Source organism: Choloepus didactylus, chromosome 2, assembly GCF_015220235.1.
Source record: "Choloepus didactylus isolate mChoDid1 chromosome 2, mChoDid1.pri, whole genome shotgun sequence".
NCBI classification, from domain to species: Eukaryota; Metazoa; Chordata; class Mammalia; order Pilosa; family Megalonychidae; genus Choloepus; species Choloepus didactylus.
This window is the reverse complement of record NC_051308.1, coordinates 164,025,827-164,047,127: the sequence shown is the minus strand read 5'-3', so window position 1 is coordinate 164,047,127 and position 21,301 is coordinate 164,025,827. Positions and strand designations below refer to the sequence as shown.

The 21,301-nt window shown below is 37.2% G+C and overlaps 2 long non-coding RNA genes across 2 annotated transcripts in view; one reads left to right on the top strand and one right to left on the bottom strand.

Annotated features, from left to right (window-relative positions):
- Positions 1–3,515, bottom strand: part of LOC119518778 — a 54,617-nt gene extending 51,102 nt beyond the window's left edge. The window contains exon 1 of the long non-coding RNA XR_005213844.1: positions 3,267–3,515. This is a non-coding gene — a long non-coding RNA (uncharacterized LOC119518778). The remainder of the gene's footprint in view (positions 1–3,266) is intronic.
- LOC119518781 overlaps positions 1–21,301 on the top strand; it is a 161,159-nt gene that overhangs the window by 34,034 nt on the left and 105,824 nt on the right. The gene's annotated exons all lie outside the window — the stretch shown is intronic.

Genomic DNA, 21,301 nt, shown 5'->3' with positions numbered 1-21,301 from the left:
CCAATTTTGGTATCTATAAGGAAAAAGTCAAAACTGTGATTAATCACTAATATCTAGAAATTCTCATTTTAATAATAGTTTATCATATGATTCCATGTAAATTAAATTTAAAATATAAGATTTTTGGTATCATTATAAGTTAAGCCATTCCTAAACCCATAATTTAGGGTATAAATAAGAGAAATTTAGGGTAAAAACATGAACCAGGGTAATATTTGAAATTTTGCCAACAGTCCTGTGTGGGCACCAACCAGTCAGACCAATTGATCAATCAGAATGGGTGCTAATATGGAAAATCCAAATACAACTGCGTTAGTGCATTCTGGCTGCACATAAACCCTGCTTATGGATTTAAAACACAGGGCTATTAATACATGTACATATATTTTTCCTAGACCATCATTCTCAAAAATGTGCATGAATATGATAATGTTTGTTAATTTCCACTGGAACATGTTTCATAGCACCAGAAGAAAACTAAACTGGATAAACATCAAAGTAGTGAAGTTTATTGTATGGAAGGAATATAGTAAAATTTCAAAGCTTAACCAACAGATTCTTTCTTATCTAATTATCATGATACTGTTTTAACTGGAAGTTACACAAATGCCAGACATTAAATCTAAGATAAATGTCAAATAGTATCCCATGCCTGTACAGTAACATCCTGGGCATCCCCATGTATTTGAGGAGATAATTAGCAATTAGTAGCATTCCTCTGTCCATCTAATTGTTCTACTGATCTTTTTCAGGTCATTTTTCAGTTCCCTCAGTGCACTGGCTTGCAGTTAAAATGCTTTGGCTTTTCTTCTTGTAACCATTTCATTAGGGTTTTAGCCTGGTTGAGCCCATTAAAATCACGGCTGCACTTGGGTTGTGTTTACCCATATGAGGCAGAATGGAGCACAGGGCAACTACTCATAATTCAGGCCCAAGGAATTCTTTTGCCTGAAATATTTAAATTGCTGAAACTAAGTGTTTTCTCAGCTTGAATTACAAGACATTCTTCAGTTTTCCACTTCTGCTTAAGTAAAGCAGTCTGAGACCATTTGAACACACCAAATTATCTATTTTAGCGAGAATCTTTTCCTAGAGCTTGTGTGAAAGGAATGGGAGCCTTTTCTTAGTTCTTAGCTCATCTTGTATTGAATCTCCCTTGACTGAATTCAGTCAGGTAAGGAAAAGGACTGTTACATATGTGCGGTGTACTTCTTTCTATTACGATAGGGGGCATGATACTTCTGCAAGACTAGAATCCAAATCTAGGGTCTCCTAATCCTAGACCCTCATTCCTATGACTACCCAACACTGTCATTAGGATGAGCACTAAAGGGCCAGCACTGTGAAAGGTGAAATAGCTTTGGATCAAGGATGGTTTATTTCTTTGAGTCCAACACCTCAGCAAAAGTACTCTTTTCAGACAGTGTTGTCTAAGCACACAGCATGGGAAAGTGCCTTCACCACCATCCCCAGGATCAGAATTGACCTAAAAGTGTCATAATCAGTTACTAATGATTAGTGCAAAGTGTCATAGCAGGATAGTGAAGTGCCACACAGGGAACAGTGTCTAGAGCAAGATGCAAACCCTTCCAATAAATAGTACACATAATTTAATTATAAGGCAAAATCAATAATATGAAAATGTCTTTAAAACATAACTGCATTACCTTCCATTTGTATTCTGTGTGGACTGTCTACCCCACAGCCATATTTACTCTTGCCGTCTCACCACTATTCCTACTTGCCAACACCCACAAATGGATGTTTTGAGAATGAGGCAGTTTTGGCACTGAAAGGGCATAATAGCACTATGAGTATTTAAGTGATACAGTATTCTGTTTTTTTCCCTTTCTTCAAGCTTTGCATACAAAACTAAGAAGACTTCACATTTTGAGAAATTAATATATATCATGTTTATTTACGCATGCTGAATAATAGATTTTCACCCCATAGCAGATGTATGTTGTTGGTTTATTTTTTCCCTTCTAGTACAGGTTTACTCCTGATCACAATAGCTAACTTTAATAAGCCCCCTGTTATGTCACCAGGCACTACTGTGTCTAACCGATCTATGGTCTATTAATGTCTACATTTTACAGCTAAGGAAATTCAGAGAAATTAAATGTTGTTCCCAAGGACCCACAACTTGGAAATGACAGAGCTAGATTTGGAACCCAGGCAATCTGGCTCCAACATCTACTGCTTGAGTAGGTAGAGTAGCTGAAATTTATCCTTTGAACTGGATCTGCATTTTCTCCTTCTTATGGAATTTTTATTCCTAAATAAATTTTAAGACAGTGTAAACACAAAAAGTAATTTTTCCTAATTTTACTAAGTGACTTTTTTTAACTTCTGGAAAATATGAAGAAAGGCAGGTTATATCATTTAGTAAAATGACCTTTAACTATTTGACCCTAATTATAAATTTCAGTATGTTTAAAGAATTTTTAATGTAGCATATCAACTTCAGTTCACAAAATAATGAGAACAAATGGAAAATTTTAGTTTTATACTGTCTTAGCCATTCATGGTATACCTCATATAATTCTGGCTCCAAAAATTTCAAGAATATATTTGTTTGGTAGTAATGAGACAGTTTTAATCAAGCACTTAGTAAATCTTGGACAAGTTTAAAAATTTTTTCTAGGATGTTATATAATGATTTTTTAAAATTTCAGATATCAATAATTTATACCAGTTAAAAAATGCCCCCTCAAATGTGGGGTACATCAACTTTAACTGCCTAAGATATTAATTTGGAAAGGTTGTAATTACTTATTTCCACATCCAAATGTGATCTCTGTTTCAAAACACTTGGTAAATTCTGTTTTGTCCTGCAATTAAGCCAAGGATCAGAACCAGGTGGTATGTGTTACTGCTCCTCAATTCCAGACATTTCTGATGGATCCCACATTTCCTCCTGATGGGTCTAGGCACAAATCAAGCCAGCTCTGCAGTCAGCTATATTACTAACCAATTCAAATCGGCATGTGGGTGAAATCTACTTTCCATCTCTGCATTAAACTAAACAACAGCAACAACAAAATAAAAAATCCCAAACAATGAAATGCAAACAAAAACAAAAGCAAAAGCAAAACAAAATGAAAACTTTTGAAGGCAATCATTAACTTATGGACAAGGAAATGGCCTGGGCTATAACAGCACCAGCAAGTGAGTAAAGTCTTGAAGCTGAAACTCTCTTACTGTTTCACTTTCTGAAAACCTGTAATTCTAGATTTCTGGTGGGAACTCAATCATACACTTACCTCTAGGTAGAATGATGATACAGTTGATGATGATGATAACACTTACAAATTTCTGCCTATATTAGAATTTTTTGTTTACTCAGTTAATCGCAAGTTTCTTGAAGGCAGAGCCCGTGAGCTTCATAATTTTGCTCCTTTACATAATATTATTTGCAATTAATGGTTACCGAATAAAAATAATTGAATAACTGATTCTGTAATCATTAACATTTTTGTTGGTCCGTTTTAAAGTGCTTCATTATTTATAGAGAGTCCTGCTGAGATCTAAATAAATACATTTGTGCACAGCCGGTTTGTTGAATAACACAGTATCAAAGTTCTCTGACCCTGACCTTCCCCACCCCTGATATCTGCAACAGATAAAAAACCTTTGGAGATCAATTTCATTTATTACCAAAGAGACTCATTTTCAGACTTTAGATAGTCCAACCTAGTTTAATGTCAAAATTTCAATCTCATCCACTCCTTTTCAGTGACTTCATGGTGATTTCTATTCTTAAGGGTAGAATTAGTGAAGAAAACTGTTACAAAAGGAGATCGATAATCACTTCATGATTGACATGTGGCAGATTAGTGACTGTTGCATTCAGTTAAAATACTGAAACATGTTTAATAAAATCCAAGATTTCATATTGTATTTTCAATATGCTACTACAATGTAATCTCATTTTTCCTAGCTCTTCTTGGTTTAATTCATTCAAAAACATATTATACTTATGGAGGCTCTTTAAATAGCTTTAGCAATTTTGCATCTACCTTCCACATTTCCATACCTCAAGAGCACAGAGATTTATCTCAAAATTATTACTTTTGCCCTAATTTTCTCTTTAAAGAATTTCTGAGAACCCTAGTAATGTGGAGCAGAGAGATGTGGAGAAGAAGTGTTTGAATTTGTTTTGTAAGCTTGAGATTTTCTTTTTCTTCCTTTTTATTTTTTGGTCTTACCTCTGGCCTTTGAAGAAATCATTAAAGCAAATGAGGAAACATACCCATCATGGTCATATTAAAACTTTGACTCAGGTCTCCCTTCTATTCCTGTATATTGTTTTTCCAAATCTCTCTCTTCTTAACATGAATCTCTCAGGGAGAAAAAAATTCTCTTTGGAGGAGAAAGTAGAGCAAAACTCTGATGTTTTTCTCCACTTTTATAAAAGGTAGTGGGATGACTATGCTCATAGTCATGGCTGTTGACTAAAATTTTGCAATGAGTAGTCCATTATTACAGAATCATCATGAATCACCAAGCTCACTTAAGATTTAAAGCTTCCAACCTCTTTAACCAGCCCCCCTTGCCTTCCAGCTTAGGCTTCATCCAGGCTCTAAAAAACAACAGTGGGGAAGGGAATGTGAATGTTTTCTTCTCTCCTCCTTTTCTGTCTAGTCTTCTATTCTCATATTCCCTGAGTGGATACAGGGGCAACCTTTTATGGCATGGGCTTTTATTGTAATCTGCTAGTGAACTCTCAGGGTTGGCAGATACACAAGTGTTGGCATTTTTCCCTAGGTGTGGTAGATTGAAGTACGTACCCCAACATAGACATGTTCTTAATCTTAATCCACATTCCCATGGGTATGAACCCATTGTAAATAGGAACTTTTGGAGATGTTAAATTTTATATAATATATGGCCCAACTGAATGAGCATGGGTCTTAATCCATTTTAGTGGGGTCTTTACAAGCAGAAGAAGCTAGATGCCAAAAGCCACACAATAATAAACTTGAAGTCAGCAGAAACTGGAAGGCAGGCACAGAAAGAAGACATTGCCATGTGATGCAAGGTAGAAATGCAAGCCAAGAAACTCCAAAGATTGCTGGCAGCCATCACCAGAATGCAGCAGACTCCAGGAGAAAGCAAACCTTGCAGATATCTTAGACTTCTTCTAGCCTCAAAACTATGAACTAATAAATGCTTGTTTTAGCCAATCCATTGTATGCTATCTGTCATAGCACCCTGGCTAATGAAGACATTAAGGGAACTTTTATGGCTTCTTCAAGGACTAGCACCCATTTCTCCTTCCAGGGGCTTCCCAGTGTCTTCTGAGCAAGTGATATAATCCCTTGCTGTATAGCACTTCTCCATCAACCCCTTCTCTGTCTATGTATCCAACACAAACTCATCCTCACTCTGGAAGGCAGGCTTCTTGGTTAGGGTCTTTTCAAGATTTCTCATATGAGTCTAAATTCCATGATTCTGTGCTATCCTAGAAGAAACATGTACTCTCGCTTGCAGGTATGGCTGGCTTTCAATGAAGCCGTCTTACTTCCCTCTGGCTTACAAGCAATACCACAAACTTCTCTATTTTAGGTTTGCCAGTCATGGGTTGGCCACCAGTCTCTGTGATCTGCAAACTCTGAAGTTCTCCTATATGACTGCAAGTGGGAAGAGGAGCCCCTCTCTTCTCTGTCCCATGAAGAGTGTAGGAAAATCACACAGCTCTTTGAGGCTCTTCGAAGAATTTCTCCTCCCCAGTTTTCTCTCTTCTGATAAATCTTGGCTTCTCTTTTACCTATGGTGCAGGGAATGAGAAATTATGGTGACAAATTAGTTTTGCGCTATGTCCTAAGACAGACAGCATAGAAAGTCTAATTGTTCTCTTTGCATGTGTGGATATTTAACATCCATTTTCCTCAGTTTTAAGACTCTAAGCTAAAATGTCAAATCAAGAAAAGGATCTGATTGACCTTTTATTGCACAAGTGATTAAAGGGAGCCCAAAGAATGTAAAAATGTCAATACTAAATAGAGTACTCTAGACCAGAAGTTATTTTTTAGTTCCAAATATGAACTGGAAACCCATAGTCCAATCCTTATTCAAGTGCATAAATGCCTAGAAAGTAAGCATGGAAGAAAAATCAGAGACAACAAATACCTCTTCCATCTTAATTCTATAAACCAAACTTGCCAAGTAGGTTTATATTCACTGTATCTATCCACATAAAGACTAAAACATTGTCTCAGAATTAAGCAAGTTGTCCATATCTAATAAAATTTATTTTGCAAAAAATCTAAAAATGGACATGTAATTTTTACTTCAGTTCTGAAACAGGTATAATTCTAATCAGAATGAGCTCTACTTGACACTTGTGTGCAAATTAATTCATTTTTTCTTTACTAACTTTGGGGACTTTATTTAATTGTATGATACATAATCATCTTTAATAATAAGGCCTTGATGATAAAGTAGTACAGTGTTTGCTGCATGGCTGGTTACTATGGCTTAACAATAATGCAGATGAAAAGTGGACATCATTACAAGAGGAAATGGGGGTGGTTAGAATACATGGAAGGAATGGGGGCATTGCTTTAGTTGAAAAGACCTGAGGGCTTGGAATGTAAAGCAAAACATTTCTCTAAGAAATAAAGCAAGCTGGGTACCTAAATGTGAGAGAACAATTTTGTCATTGCTGTATATAGAATTAACTTGCTGATATGTACAATTTTGGCTCACTTTTATTTATTACAGGAAATGTTTTATTTCATTTATATATGAAATTTTTATTATGGAGAATCTCAAACATATACACAGTAAGTAGAATAATATAACAACCTCCCTATGCATCAATATCTCCATTTAAATAAACCATCAGCATTCTGCCAACCCTGTTTCATCTATACCTTCTCATATTTCCCATCCTCTCACTTGATTATGTTTTAGGTAAAATGCACATAGATCTAAATGCATAAATCTCAACTGTAAAAATTTTGAAAAATTCATACATCAATGTAACTCATACCCTGAATTATGAATGTTTTTAAGAAAATACTTTTGGTATAAATAGTAGTTAATATGCTTTAGATTGGCTTGCAATTCCATTTCAACTTTTGTGGATAAATCAAGAAACTGATCTGATGCCTGGACAATAAATTTAATAAAACTTATTGTTTGCAGGCAATTTTGAATGTTGACTGAGACTGTCAGAAGTAACAAATAATCTTCTTTATATAGCTCAGTGCTGAGTAGGCTTAAACATCCTCTGCTTCCAGAATGCAATGTAATTATAAGACATGATTACAACTGATTATAATCAATCAGCATAGTCTTAAGTGTAATTTATATTGCTGCAGCTGTGGTTAGATTAAATCATCACATAAGATACAATTTCTATTCAATATGTGAAATTATTTGAACAAACCCAAATACAGTAAACTCTTAATACCATAAATGCATAGTAAATTTGGCCAATTGAATAATACATTAGGATTCTGTTTATCACAAAATAAGTTCTCCCCTACAGAGTTTAGTCTTGATTTGCAAGACAAATTTGTTGTTTCACCAAGGTCAGCAGATGTGACTTCTGGCTGTTAGTTCTGCCCCTGCTAATATCTTATTAGTAATACTCAGCGTGATTACTATTATATTTGAACAAAAGAATATTCTCTACTAAGCTTGTGAAGTTCTTTTTTTCTATTTCCACCAAATGAAGATGAAACAGGAAAGGGTTTCCAACTGTCATTTTCAATCTCTATAAGTTCAGTTTAAACTTGGTCTTAAAGTTGAAACTCCGATGCACCAATTGTATATTGGTGGAAACAAGGAGTAATGAATTACATACAGTCCTTGTTATCAACTAACTCACAATATAGCTGCAGCTATTAGAAAATAAAGGATATAAATTCAGTCATTCTAAACCAAAAACAATTAGATACATGAAAGTTCCTTACAGAATACTGGGCAGAGCACAGGGTAAAACTGGGGCCAGTTCTACCACTTAAGTTTATTAACTATGTATTGTTATTTGCTTATAAAGTTGATCTCTTTAGGTTTTAAAATCTGGGTGGAAGAGGGAAAATATTTGCCTTTCCTTTACCGGAAAGGGCTGCTGTGGGAATTGAATGATATAATACATATAAAAGTTCCTTTAAAAAATTTAAAAGTAATAAGGAAGTTCCTAAATGATCTTTTGTTTTGCTATGATTGGTTTCATTTTGCTCATTGAGTCAAACATTGTAAAAAATAGAAAGTAGCATAGTATAATTTCAACATAAAATTTTTTTCTCTTCTAAGAATAATGCAGTTACTATCACCATGTCTTTTTTTTTAATGACTCTGTAGAAAAGAATTTTATGTATATAGTCATTGAAACAACTAACCTGAAAGTATGAGAAGAGTAATTCTCGTAGCTCATAGATGCAGCTGTTTAGCTGGAATACACATTTACTACCAAATAAGAAAACTTGGTTTATGACTTAAAATATGAAAAATAAAATCAGCTTTCAAAGATAAAGTTCTGCAATATTTTGTACAATCTCTCAAAATATTACTAAATTAAAATTAAATATGCTTAAGAATATTCTTTTTTAAATTCTTGTCATTCAAAAAATAGGAGAAGACTGGCAAGATAGCTGAATAAGAAGCTCCAAAAATAAGTCACTCCACCAGAACAACTATAATACAGGCAGGAACTGTCTGAATCAACTATTCCAAAACTCCACAGTTCATGAGAACATTGTACAGTATGCAGGGAAGAATGGGAGGAAGAGGCTGATAAATCATGACAATTACCTCTAAATTGCTCTCTCCAAGCAGTGGCTACCATTGTGCAACACCCTATCTCACAGCAGGCAGCATTGGAGGCTGGCCCCTGGCACAGCTTACTAGTGCCAGAAAGAGACATTAAAATCCACTTTCCCAAGATCCAGAGTGGGCATGGGCCAACTGCTGATCAGAGCTTTTGGTTAGCTGCTGTGGACAATTGGGGGCTTGGCTCTGAGAGTGACCATTGTTCCAACCCACCCTGGAAAAAGGCAGTAGAGAACATGTAAAGACAGTACACTTCCTTAGAGATGTGAAAGACAGTTGAAGGGTAGCATTTCCTGAGCCGGTCAAGAAAGTAGCTTTGAGTAACCATGCAATAAACTCCTAGCCCCTCCCTCATCCTCTCTGCAGGGCAGTTTGGCACTCCCTTTGCAAGTCCTGGGCCTTCTTCTAGCTAACTTGGGAAACTCCTCTCTGATATGCCCTCTATAGGTAAAGAAGCCTGACACAATTAAAGCACTGTAAGAAACTGTTGAGGCAGACAGCCTGGAGAAATGCTTTCCTGATTTAAGTCTGGCAGTGGAACACACAGGAGAGAGAGAGAGTCTGTCCTGTGGGAAATAAAGAGGGCATTCAAACTCCTGTAAAAGAGTAACTCTGAAGACCATTAGCAAGCACAAGCCCAGGATATGACATAGGCCCAGAAAAGACAGGGAAGACCTGGCACTTTCACCTTGGGTTGACCTTCCTGATTAGATGATTGACACTCAAGAAAATATCTGTCATATCACCAAGTGCTAACAAATTCAAGAAACATAAATCTAAGGGAATAAATCCCAAAGTTAACATTTTACAATATTAAAATCTACAGTGTGAAAAAATAAAATACACAAAGACTTTAAAAAATGGTCTTCAATATGCTCAAAGAGATGAAGGAAAATACAGAGAAAGAAATAAGAACTAAAGGATATAAAGAAAACAATGAATGAAAAGTATGAGACTCTCATTTAAGAGACAGAAATTTCAAAAGGAACCAAATGGAACCATTGGTGTTGAAGACTACAGTAACTGAAATGAAAAATTTCCAGGAGGTTTTAAACAGGAGATTGAAGCTGACAAAAGAAAGAATCAGTGAACTTGAAAATGAGACAATTGAAATGAATTAGGCTGAGGAGTAGAAGGAAAAAAAAAGACTTGTAAAAAAGTGAAAATGGTCTAAGAGACCTCTGAGACACCATCAAGCATATGAATATATGCATTGCAGGAGACCCAGAAGGAGGAGAAAAAGAGAAAGTAGCAGAAGGAATAGCCAAAGAAATAATAGCAGAAAACTTTCCAAATCAAAAGACATAAATCTGCACATCCAAGAAGGCCAGAGAACATCAAACAGGAAAACCTTGAATAATATGCCCCATCACATACTGATCAAATTGTTGAATGCAAAGGACTAGGAGAGAGTTCTGAAAGCTGCAAGAAAAAAGCAATATGCTCTGCACAAGGGAGTCCTAATTAGATTAAATGTCAATTTCTTATCAAAAACCACAAAGGGAAGAAGGCAGTGAGGTGAAATAATGTGCCGAAAGAACACAATTGCCAACCAAGAATTTTATATCTGGTAAGACTTCATTTCAAAAATGAGGAAGAGATTAAGACATTCCCAGATAAACAAAATCTGAGGGAGTTTATTTCCACAAGATCTGCCTTAAGAGCAATGCTAAATGACATTCTTCAGACTGAAAAGAAGGTACACTAGACAGTGGGTCAAAGTGGCATGAAGAAATATTTAAATAAAGACTTGTGGTAAGGGTAATCAATTGGGTAATTATAAATGCCAGTCCTATGGTACTATATTTTTCAATATATAACTCCACTTCTCACTTCCTACAGGTACTAAAATGTAAATGCATAAAAAGTAATGATAATACAATGTACAAAAACATAATCTGTAACAAGTAGAAAAAAAGGTGGGGAGGATGTAGGGTATAGGAAAAGTGTATGTGTATGCTACTGAAGTAAAGATGGTATCAAATCATAATGATTGTTATAAATTTAGGATGCTACATTTTAATCCCATGGTAACCACAAGGAAAATATACCTAGGTAGAAATGAAAAGGACTCAATATGGTACAACAAAAAAATCAAATAAATATGGAAGTAGGCATTAATGGAAGAATTAAGAGACAAGAAAGTTATAAAACATACAAACACTAAATATGAAAGTCCTCCATTATCAGTAGTTACTTTAAATGAAAATGAATGAAATTCTTCAGTCAAAAGGCAGAGATTGGCAGAATGGATAAAAAAGCATGACCCTACTATATGCTGTAAACAAGAAACTCATCTTAAATTTAAAGAATAAGTAGGTTGAAAGTGAAAGGATGGAAAAAAAAATACCATGCAAATAGTAACCAAAAGAGAGCTGGAGTAGCTATGCTAATATTAGATGATAAAATAGATTTAAGTCAAAGCAGTTATGAGTGAAAAAGACAGTAATTATATACTGATAAAGGGGACAGTGCAACAAGAAGATGTAGCAATCATAAATATGTATGAACCTTATAGCAAAGCCCCAAAATATATGAAACAAATACTGACAGAATTGAAGAGTTAAACTGATGGTTTTATATAAGTACTGGGAGACTTTATTCAGTATGCCTTTCAATAACAGATAGATCAAATAGACAGGAGAACAATAGATTTACAAGACTCGAATGAGGCTCTAAACCAACCAAATCTAAGAGACATATATAGAACACTTCATCCAACAGCAATTGAACATAAATTCTTCTCAAAGGCACATGGATCATTCTTTAGGATAAACCATTTCATAGGTCACAAAATAAATCTTAGTAAATTAAAAAAATATATATATTGAAATCATGCAATGTATCTTCTTTGACCACAAGGGAATGAATCTAGAAATCAATAACAGAGGGAGTAATGGGGAATTTTCAAATATGTGGAAATTAAACAACAAAACAACATACTGTTAAACAACAAAAGGGTTAAAGAGGAAATCACAGGGGGAGATTTGGAAATTCCTTGAGGCAAATGAAAAAGAAAATTCAACATACTAAAACTTATGGGATGCAGCAAAGGCAGTTCTGAGAGAAAAATTTATAGATCTAAATGCTTACTTTTTTAAAAAAAAATTTATTGGGATTGTTCAGATACCATACAATTATCCAAAGATCCAAAGTATACAATCAGTTGCCCCTGGTACCCTCATACAGCTGTGCATCCATCACCACACTTACTTTTGTTCAATTTTTAGAAACTTTTCATTACTCCAGACAAGAAATAAAGTGAGAGATGAAAAAAGAAAAAGAAAAAAAAAAAATAAAGAAAAGGAAACTCGAATCCTCCCATATCCCTAACCACCCCCCCTCAATTATTTACTCATAGTATTGGTATAGTGCATTTGTTACTGTTTTTGAAAGAATGTTGAAATACTACTAACTGTAGTATATAGTTTGCAATAGGTATATATTTCTTCCCTATATGCCTCTCTATTATTAACTTCTAGTTGTATTGTCATACATTTGTTCTGGTTCATGGAAGAGTTTTCTAATATTTGTACAGTTAATCATGGAATTGCCCACCATAGGATTCAGTTTTATACATTCCCATCTTTTGACCTCCAACTTTCCTTCTGGTGACATATATGACTCTGAGCTTCCCCTTTCCACTTCATTCATGCACCATTCAGCACTGTTAGTTATTCTCACATTTTGCTACCAACACCTCTGTTCATTTACAAACATTTAAGTTCATCCTAATTGAACATTCTGCTCATACTAAGCAACCGCTCCCCATTCTTAAGCCTCATCCTATATTTTGGTACCTTATATTTCATGACTATGAGTTTGCACATTATAATTACTTCCTATCAGTGAGACCCTGCAATATTTGTCCTTAAGTGTCTGGCTTATTTCACTCAGTATATTGCCCCTGAGGTTTTGACATCAATCCATGTTTTTTTTAAGATAGTTTTGTTCACACACCATACATTCCATCCTAAGTAAATAATCAATGGTTCTCTGTATGGTCACATATCTATGTGTTGACCACCTTCACCACTGTTTATATAAGGGCATCTACATTTCTTCCACAAGGCAGGAGGGAGAGTCAAAGAAGTTAGAGAGGCAAAAGAAAGAGGAAAAAAAATGACAGCTAGGAAGTAGCAAAAGGAAAAGTAATCTTAAATCAAAGTAGAACAAAGAGTCAGACGACACTACCAATGTCAAGTGTCTAACATGCCTTCCCTATCCCCCTTCTTATCTGCATTTACTTTGGTATATCACCTTTGTTACATTAAAGGAAGCATAACACAATGATTATGTTAGTTACAGTCTCTAGTTTACGTTGATTGCATCCCTCCCCCAATGCCTCCCCATTTTTAACACCTTGCAAGGTTGATATTTGCTTGTTCTCCCTTGTAAAAGAACATATTTGTACATTTATCACAATTGTTGAACACTCTAGATTTCACCAAGTTACACAGTCCCAGTCTTTATCTTTCCTCCTTTCTTCTGGTGTTTCACATGCTCCCAACCTTCCTCTCTCAACCGTACTCACAGTTATCTTTGTTCAGTATACTCACATTGCTGTGCTACCATCTCCCAAAATTGTGTTCCAAACCACGCACTCCTATCTTCTCCTATCACTCTGTAGTGCTCCCTTTAGTATTTCCTGTAGGGCGGTGTCTTGTTCACAAAGTCTCTCATTGTCTGTTTGTCAGAAAATATTTTGAGCTCTCCCTCATATTTGAAGGACAGCTTTGCTGGATGTAGGATTCTTGGTTGGCAGTTTTTCTCTTTCAGTATCTTAAATATACCACACCACTTCCTTCTTGCCTCCATGGTTTCTGCTGAGAGATCTGCACATAGTCTTATTAATCTTCCTTTGTATGTGATGGATTGCTTTTCTCTTGCTGCTTTCAGGATTCTCTCTTTGTCTTCGACATTTGATAATCTGATTATTAAGTGTCTTGGCGTAGGCCTATTCAGATCTCTTCTGTTTGGAGTATGTTGCGCTTCTTGGATCTGTAATTTTATGTCTTTCATAAGAGATGGGAAATTTTCATTGGTTATTTCCTCTATTATTGCCTCTGCCCCTTTTTGCTTCTCTTCTCCTTCTGGGACACCAGTGATACGTACATTATTGTACTTTGTTTCATCCTTACATTTACGGAGACGTTGCTCATATTTTTTCATTCTTTTCTCCATCTGCTCCTTTGCATGTAGGCTTTCAGCGTTTTGTTCTCTAGTTCTTGAGTGTTTTCTTCTGCCTCTTGAGATCTGCTGTTGTATGTTTCCATTGGTGTCTTTCATCTCTTGTGTTGTGCCTTTCATTTCCATAGATTCTACTAGTTGTTTTTTTGAACTTTTGATTTCTGCCTTATGTATGCCCAGTGTTTTCCTTACAGCCTCTATCTCTTTTGTGAAATATTCTCTTAACTTTTTGAATTGATTTAACATTAGTTGTTTAAATTCCTGTATCTGAGTTGAAGTGTAAGTTTGTTCCTTTGACTGGACCACAGGTTCATTTTTCTTAGTGCAGGTTGTGGTTTTCTGTTGTCTAGGCATCTGACCTCGTAGGCCACCCCAATCAGGTTTTCCCAGATGAGAACAGGCTCAGGTCACAGAAGGAGGAAATATTCAGTATCTGGTTTCCCTGATGGTTTTTCTTAGAGGATTGATACACCTGTGCTTTTCTGCCCGGCAGGTGCACCTGTCAGCCTGTCACTGCCTGTGTAAAAGGGTGTGGCCTGTGGCTCTCCTCCCCCAAGCTTTGGAGTCTGGTTCCAGAAAGGCAGGCAGTAGAGCTGAGCCCCTCCCTTTCCTCTTGGGAAGCTATGTCACTTCCAGAGAGGTCATCTGCATATCAATAAGTTCTTTGTTTCTCTTACTCTGCTGATCAAAGTGTTCTGATTTTAAAATGGCTGAGGCTGTCTTTACTGCAGAGTGCTGTGGGCTGAAAATGGCTTCAGTTTTCTCCACAGAGAGACAAAGGGACAGAAAAGCTCCCAGGTTCACCTGTCAGCCAGAGATAGCACCGGATCCTCTGAACTCCCCATCCTGAGACAGATATGTCCTCCGACTCTCCCAAGGTCAGTTGTCACCAAAAGCCTCTGTCTGCTTGTTGAGGATTTGCTGTCTGTATTGAGCAGTTCACATTAAAACCCCAGTTGGAGCTGGGCTGAGAGAGTGATGCTCTCTAGCACCGTGAGGCTTCTGTGAGGGAGGGGCTCTCAGCTCTCGGCACGGGTCCACAGTTTTACTTACAGATTTTATGCTGCGATGTCGGGCATTCCTCCCAATTCAGGTTGGTGGATGATGAGTGGACAGTCACATTTGTCTCCCCACAGTTATTCCAGGTTATTTACTAGGTTTTGGTCATTTATGAATTGTTCCAGAGGGGACTAAGTCTTCCACTCCTCTCTGTGCTGCCATCTTAGCTCCTCCCTTCTGTCCTGGCTCTTTGAGATGACACTATGAGTCCTGGTAAGCCTCAGAGGCAGGACTCCCTCTCAGCTGGTGAATCACTCCCTCACTTTTGTCCTTAATTTTGGCATCATCTCCAAACCCAATCCCATTTAGACCCTTACTGTTTCCTGTCTCCTTTGCAGTCAGCCCCAGCACCCATGTCCAGGCCTTGCATGGCCTGGGAGCTAAATGCTTACTTTTAAAAAGAAGAAAGATGTCAAATCAGAGACCTAAGCTCAAAACCAGAACAACTGGGAAAAGATCAAACTAAACCAAAAGCAAATAAAAAAGAAGTAAATTGCAAAGAGTACAATAGGGAGAAATTAAAGAGAGAATTAAAAAATAGAGAGAATCAAGAAAAGTAAAAACTGGTTCTTTGTAATGATCAGTACAATTGACAAATCCTTAGCTATACCAATGAAGAATAAAAAAGGCCACAAATGATGAATATCTTGAATGAAAAGGGGGACATTACAACTGACCCCACTGGAAATAAAAACTGTCAGAGGATATTTTAAACACTGTATGCCAAGAAATTAGATAACCAGGGTGAAATGGACATATTCCTAGAAACACACAAATAATCTACAGTAACTCAAGGATAATAGAAGATCTCAACAAATCAATAACTAGTAAAGAGATTGAATCAGTCATCAAAAATCTCCCAGCCAGGAAAATCCCAGAGTCAGGTGGCTTCACAGGGGAACTTTACCAAACATTCCAAGAAGAATTACAACAATTCTGCTCAAACTTTTCCAAAAAATTGAAGAGGAGAGAACAATACCTAATTGATTCGACAAGGCCAACATCACCCAAAGCCAGATAAAGATACCACAAGAAAAGAATATTACAGACCAATATCTCTTATAAACATAGATGTAAAAATCCTCATCAAAGTAGGCAGAATGGTGTAACATTTATGGAGGTCACTGTGGTGGCTCCACAAGAAGCTAAGTATGTGGGGCCATAAAGTCCTACAACCTCATTATGGGGTATGTATTTGGAAGATCCGAGAGCAGAGACACGAATGGACACTTGCACACTGATGTTTATGGAGGCAGTATTCATGATTTGCAATGGTTGGAGGTGGCCTAGGAGTACACTGATTGAGGAACAGAACGGTGAACTCTGATATATGCATGCAGTGGAATACTGAACAACTCCGAGAAGGAGTGAAGCTGTGAGACATGCAATGAGATGAATGGATCCTGTAGACCACATGTTGAGTGAAGTACACCAGAAATCAAGGCAAACACTATAATGCCTCACCAATATGGACTAACTACAATGTGAAGACTCAGAATTGAATCTTAGAGCACAACCTAACAGGGGAATGATTATTGTAATGGTCCCTAGATTGTAAGCTCTTACAGCAGTTAAATCTATTCCTGAATTGTAATGGCTATCCCCAAACTCTGAGAAGTTGATCCCTTAATGTATAACCTGATTGGTCTCTGGAACATTGGGTATCTGTGTTACCCCTAAAACTCAGAGCTAGAGCTTGGCAGATATGAATATCAGCATTAAGGCATACAGCAACTGTTAAAAAATAAATAAAAAAGCTGAAATAGAGCCCAGACTTCAATTAGAGATATGAATAAAGCGGATCTGATTAAGACTAGAGCAAATTAAGCCAAAGGGTAAAGGTTGAAACTGTGTTCAAACTTCAACTTCCATGTGAGACCAAGGGAAGAGATGTTTATTTGGTGTAGGATGTATATTTTCTAAACAATATAACTTCTACAGTCAGTTTGTTCAAACACTTCAATTACATGGAACTTTAAATGGGAAGTGAGCTATGGTAGGTCTGTATAGATTAGAATGAAATAGCAACACATCCTAAAGTAATTTGGGTGGAGAATAAAAATATATTTGGGCCCCCCCTGAAGAGCTGGGGAGAAGGCAGAGGTGTTGGACTTCCTCACCTGGATTGTTGCTGATGTTCTCACAAACATTGGGGACTGATAGCTTGATGTGCTGAGCCCTCTGTCTTGGGGCTGGCCTCTATGAAGCTTGTTGCTGCAAGGAGAAGCTTAACCTGCTTATAATTGTGCCTAAGAATCTCCCACTCAGTGCCTCTTTGTTGCTCAGATGTGTCCCTTTCTCTCTAACTAAGCCACCTTGGCAGGTAATCTCATTGCCCTCTCTGCTATGTGGGACCTGACTCCCAGGGGTGTAAATCTCCCTAGCAATGCAGGATATGATGCCCAGGAATGAATCTGGACCCAGCATTGTGGGATTGAGAACATCTTCTTGACCAAAGAGGGATGCAAAATGAAACAAAATAAAGCTTCAGTGGCTGAGAGATTTCAAATGGAGTCGAGAGGTCACTCTGGTGGACATTCTTATGCACTATATAGATAACACTTTTTAGGTTTTAATATATTGGAATACCTAGAAGCAAATGCCTGAAACTACCAAACTCCAACCCAGTAGCTTTGACTCTTGAAGATGACTGTATAACAATGTAGCTTACAAGGGGTGAGAGAGTGCTCATGAAAATCCTGTGGATTGCACTTCCTTTATCCAGTGTATGGACGGATGAGTACAAAAATGGGGATAAAACCGAAATGAAAAATAGGGTGGGATGGGGGGGTGATCTGGGTGTTCTTTTTTATTTTTATTTTTTATTCTGATTCTGATTCTTTCTGGTGTAAGAAAAATATTCAAAAATAGATTGGGGTGATGAATGCACAACTATAGTATGGTACTGTGAACAGTTGATAGTACACTATGGATGACTGTTTGGTATGTGAATATATCACAATAAAACTGAATTTTAAAAAATCCTCATCAAAATACTAGAAAAACAAATACAACAGAATATTAAAAGAATTATAAGCCATAATCAAGTGGGATTTATCCCAGGTATGCAAGGGTGGTTCAACATAAGAAAACCAATTAACAGAATGAACCACATGATCATCTCAGTTGATGGACAAAAGGCATTTGACAAATCCAGCAATCCTTCTTGATAAAAACACTTAGAAAACTAGGAATAGAAGGAAATTTTCTCAACATGATAACGGGCATATATGAAAAGCCTACAGCTAACATGATATTTAATGTTGAAAGGCAAAGCTTTCCCTCTAAGATCAAGAACAAGAAAATAATGCACACGGTCACCACAGTTATTCAGCATTGTACTGGAAGATCTAGCCAGAGAGACAATAGGCAAGAAAAATAAATGAAAGGCATCCAAATTGGAAAAGAAGAAGAAAAACTTTCCCTATCTGCAGATGACAAAATCCTATATACATAAAATCTTTAAAAATCCACAGAAAAGCTCATAAATCAATTCAGCAATGTGGCAGATACAAGATCAATACTCCAAAATCAGCAGTGCTTCTTTACACAAGCAATGAACAATTAGAAAACTAAATCAAGCAATATATTCCATTCAAAATAGCAACCAAAAGAATCAAATATACAGGATTAAAAAAAAAAACAAAAAAAAAAAACAAAAAAAAAAAACAAGGATATAGAGGACTTGTAAGCAGAAAACTATAAAACATTGCTAAAAGATATCAAAGAAGACCTAAAGAAATGGAAGGACATTCCATGTTCATGGTCTGGAAGACTAACTTTTTTTTACATGTCAACGCTACCCAAAGAAATTTATAGATTCATTGCAATCCCAACAAAATTTCCAACAACCTTCTTTCCAGGAAGGGAAATGTCAATCATCAAATTTATATGGAAGGGTAAGGAGCCCTGAATAGCCAAAGCCATACTGAAAATGAAAAACAAAGTTGGAGTGCTCACACCTTTTTAATCTTAAAAGTTATTATAAAGTTACTGTTATCAAAACAGCATGGTATTGGCATAAGGACAGGCATGTAGACAAATGGAATTGAATTGAGAGCTCAGAAATCAACTCTCAAATTTATTAACTACTAAATTTTGACAAGTGGGCAAAGATCACTCAGGTGGGGAAGAATAGTCTCTTCAACAAATGGTTCAGGGAAAACTGGATGTCCATTTGCAAAAGAATGAAGGTATACCCCATCACATACCGCATAAAAAAATCAACTCAAAATGGATCAAAGACCTAAATGAAAGGGCCAGAACTATGGAAGCCAAAGAGGAAAATGTAGGGAAGGATCCTCAAGATTGTTTGTTAGGCAGTGGTTTTCCTAAAACGCAAGCAACCAAAGGAAAAAAAAATAAGTATAATGGGCCTGTGCCAGTTTGAATGTATTATGTCCCCCAAAGCGCTATTATCTTTGATGTAATTCTGTGTGGGCAGATATATCAGTGTTGATTAGATTGTAATTCTTTGTGTGTTTCCATGGAGATGTGACCCACCCAACTGTGGGTGTGACTCATGGGTCTTGTTTAGTTTACTGGAGCACTATATAAACTCAAACAGAAGGAGGGAGCTTGCTACAGACAAGAGGGACACTTTGAAGAATGCACAGAAGCTGAGAGAGTAGCTGCAGATGAGAGACAGTTTGAAGACAGCTGTTGAAAGCAGTCTCACTCCAGAGAAGCTAAGAGAGGTCAAACACCCCAAGAGCAACTAAGAGTGACATTTTTCAAGGAGCTGCAGCCTGGAGAGGAATGTCCTGGGAGAAAGCCATTTTGAAACCAGACGCCAGCCACATGCCTTCCCAGCTAACACAGGTTTTCCGGACACCATTGACCATCCTCCAGTGAAGGTACCCAATTGTTGATGCATTACCTTGGACACTTTATGGCCTTAAGACTGCAACTGTGTAACCAAATAAGCCTCCTTTATAAAAGCCAATCCATTTCTGGTATTTTGCATCCTGGCAGCATTAGCAAACTAGAACAGATTTTGGTACCAGAGAAGCGGGGTGCTGCTGTGTTTGCAAATACCAAACATGTTGGAACTGCTTTTTAAATGGATAAGGGGAAGATTCTGGAAGAATTATGAGGAGCTTGATAGAAAAGGCCTAAACTACTTTGAAGAGACTGTGGAAATATGGACTCAAAAGATACTTTTGAGGAGGCCTTGAGCAAAAATGATGAATGTGTCATTGCCAACTTGAAGAAAGGAGATCCTTGTTTTAAAGTGGCAGATAATTTGGCAAAATTGAATCCTGGTGTCAGATGGAACACAGAATTTGAAAGTAACAAGCTGGGATACTTGACTGATGAGATTTTGAAACTAGAAATTGTAGATGGTTCTCCTTGCAGCTTATAACAAAATGCAAGTGGAGAGAGATAAATTCAGAACTGAACTCTTGGGTTCAAAGTAACCAGAAACTGATGGTTTAGAAAATTCTGGGCTTCCAGGGGGTGGAATTTCAGAAGCTACAGCCCAACGTGAGGGTTTAACCAAGCATGGAACCTGACCACCATTCCAGTACAAGCCAAAATTGGAGATGGAGTTATCCAGAAAGGATTTGTGGACAGTCCTATTGTCTGATGGCTTTGACCTCTGTGTGCTTCATGCAAAGCCAACAGAACTTTTGAGAGATCTTTATATATGGACCTGCTGCCAGTCTGGACTGGAGGAGACAGACAAGGAACAAATTGAAGGAAAAATTTCTTCAAAGACAGATCCATGGAGGTTGAGGTCTGGAGTCAAGAGGTCTCAGGCTAGAAGAGTGGAATGGCCCACATGCATGGAAAGGGTGAGTTTGCCCCAGAGATTGAGGGTAGGCCTTCCACCTCGATATTCAGGAAAGTTGCTGCCACCCCAGGCCCTAAAGAGAGTGGAGTACATTGCCAGGGAATTGGAGAGAGCCTGGGTGCCACTCCACTGTTCTGAAGGGGTTGAGCATGTGCCCCAGAGATGGAAGACAATCTGGGTGCTGCACCAATGTTTGAGGAGGGTGGGGCTGAGAAGGTGGTCTCCCTCATGTGTGGATATGTTGGAGCACTCACCCTAGAGTTTGGAGAGGAAAGGGCTGCCACAAAGGCCCTTAGGAAGAGTTAGACTCCGGCTGTCTCAAGCCTCAAGGGTGCAATGCCATTCTGCAAATGACTCTCAGACTTTGAAATCTAATGGAGTTTGCCCTGTGGGTTTTAGGAATTATTTTGTTCTCTTAAACCCTGTTTTTCTTTCAGTTTCTCCTTATGGCAATGGGAATGTTTATCC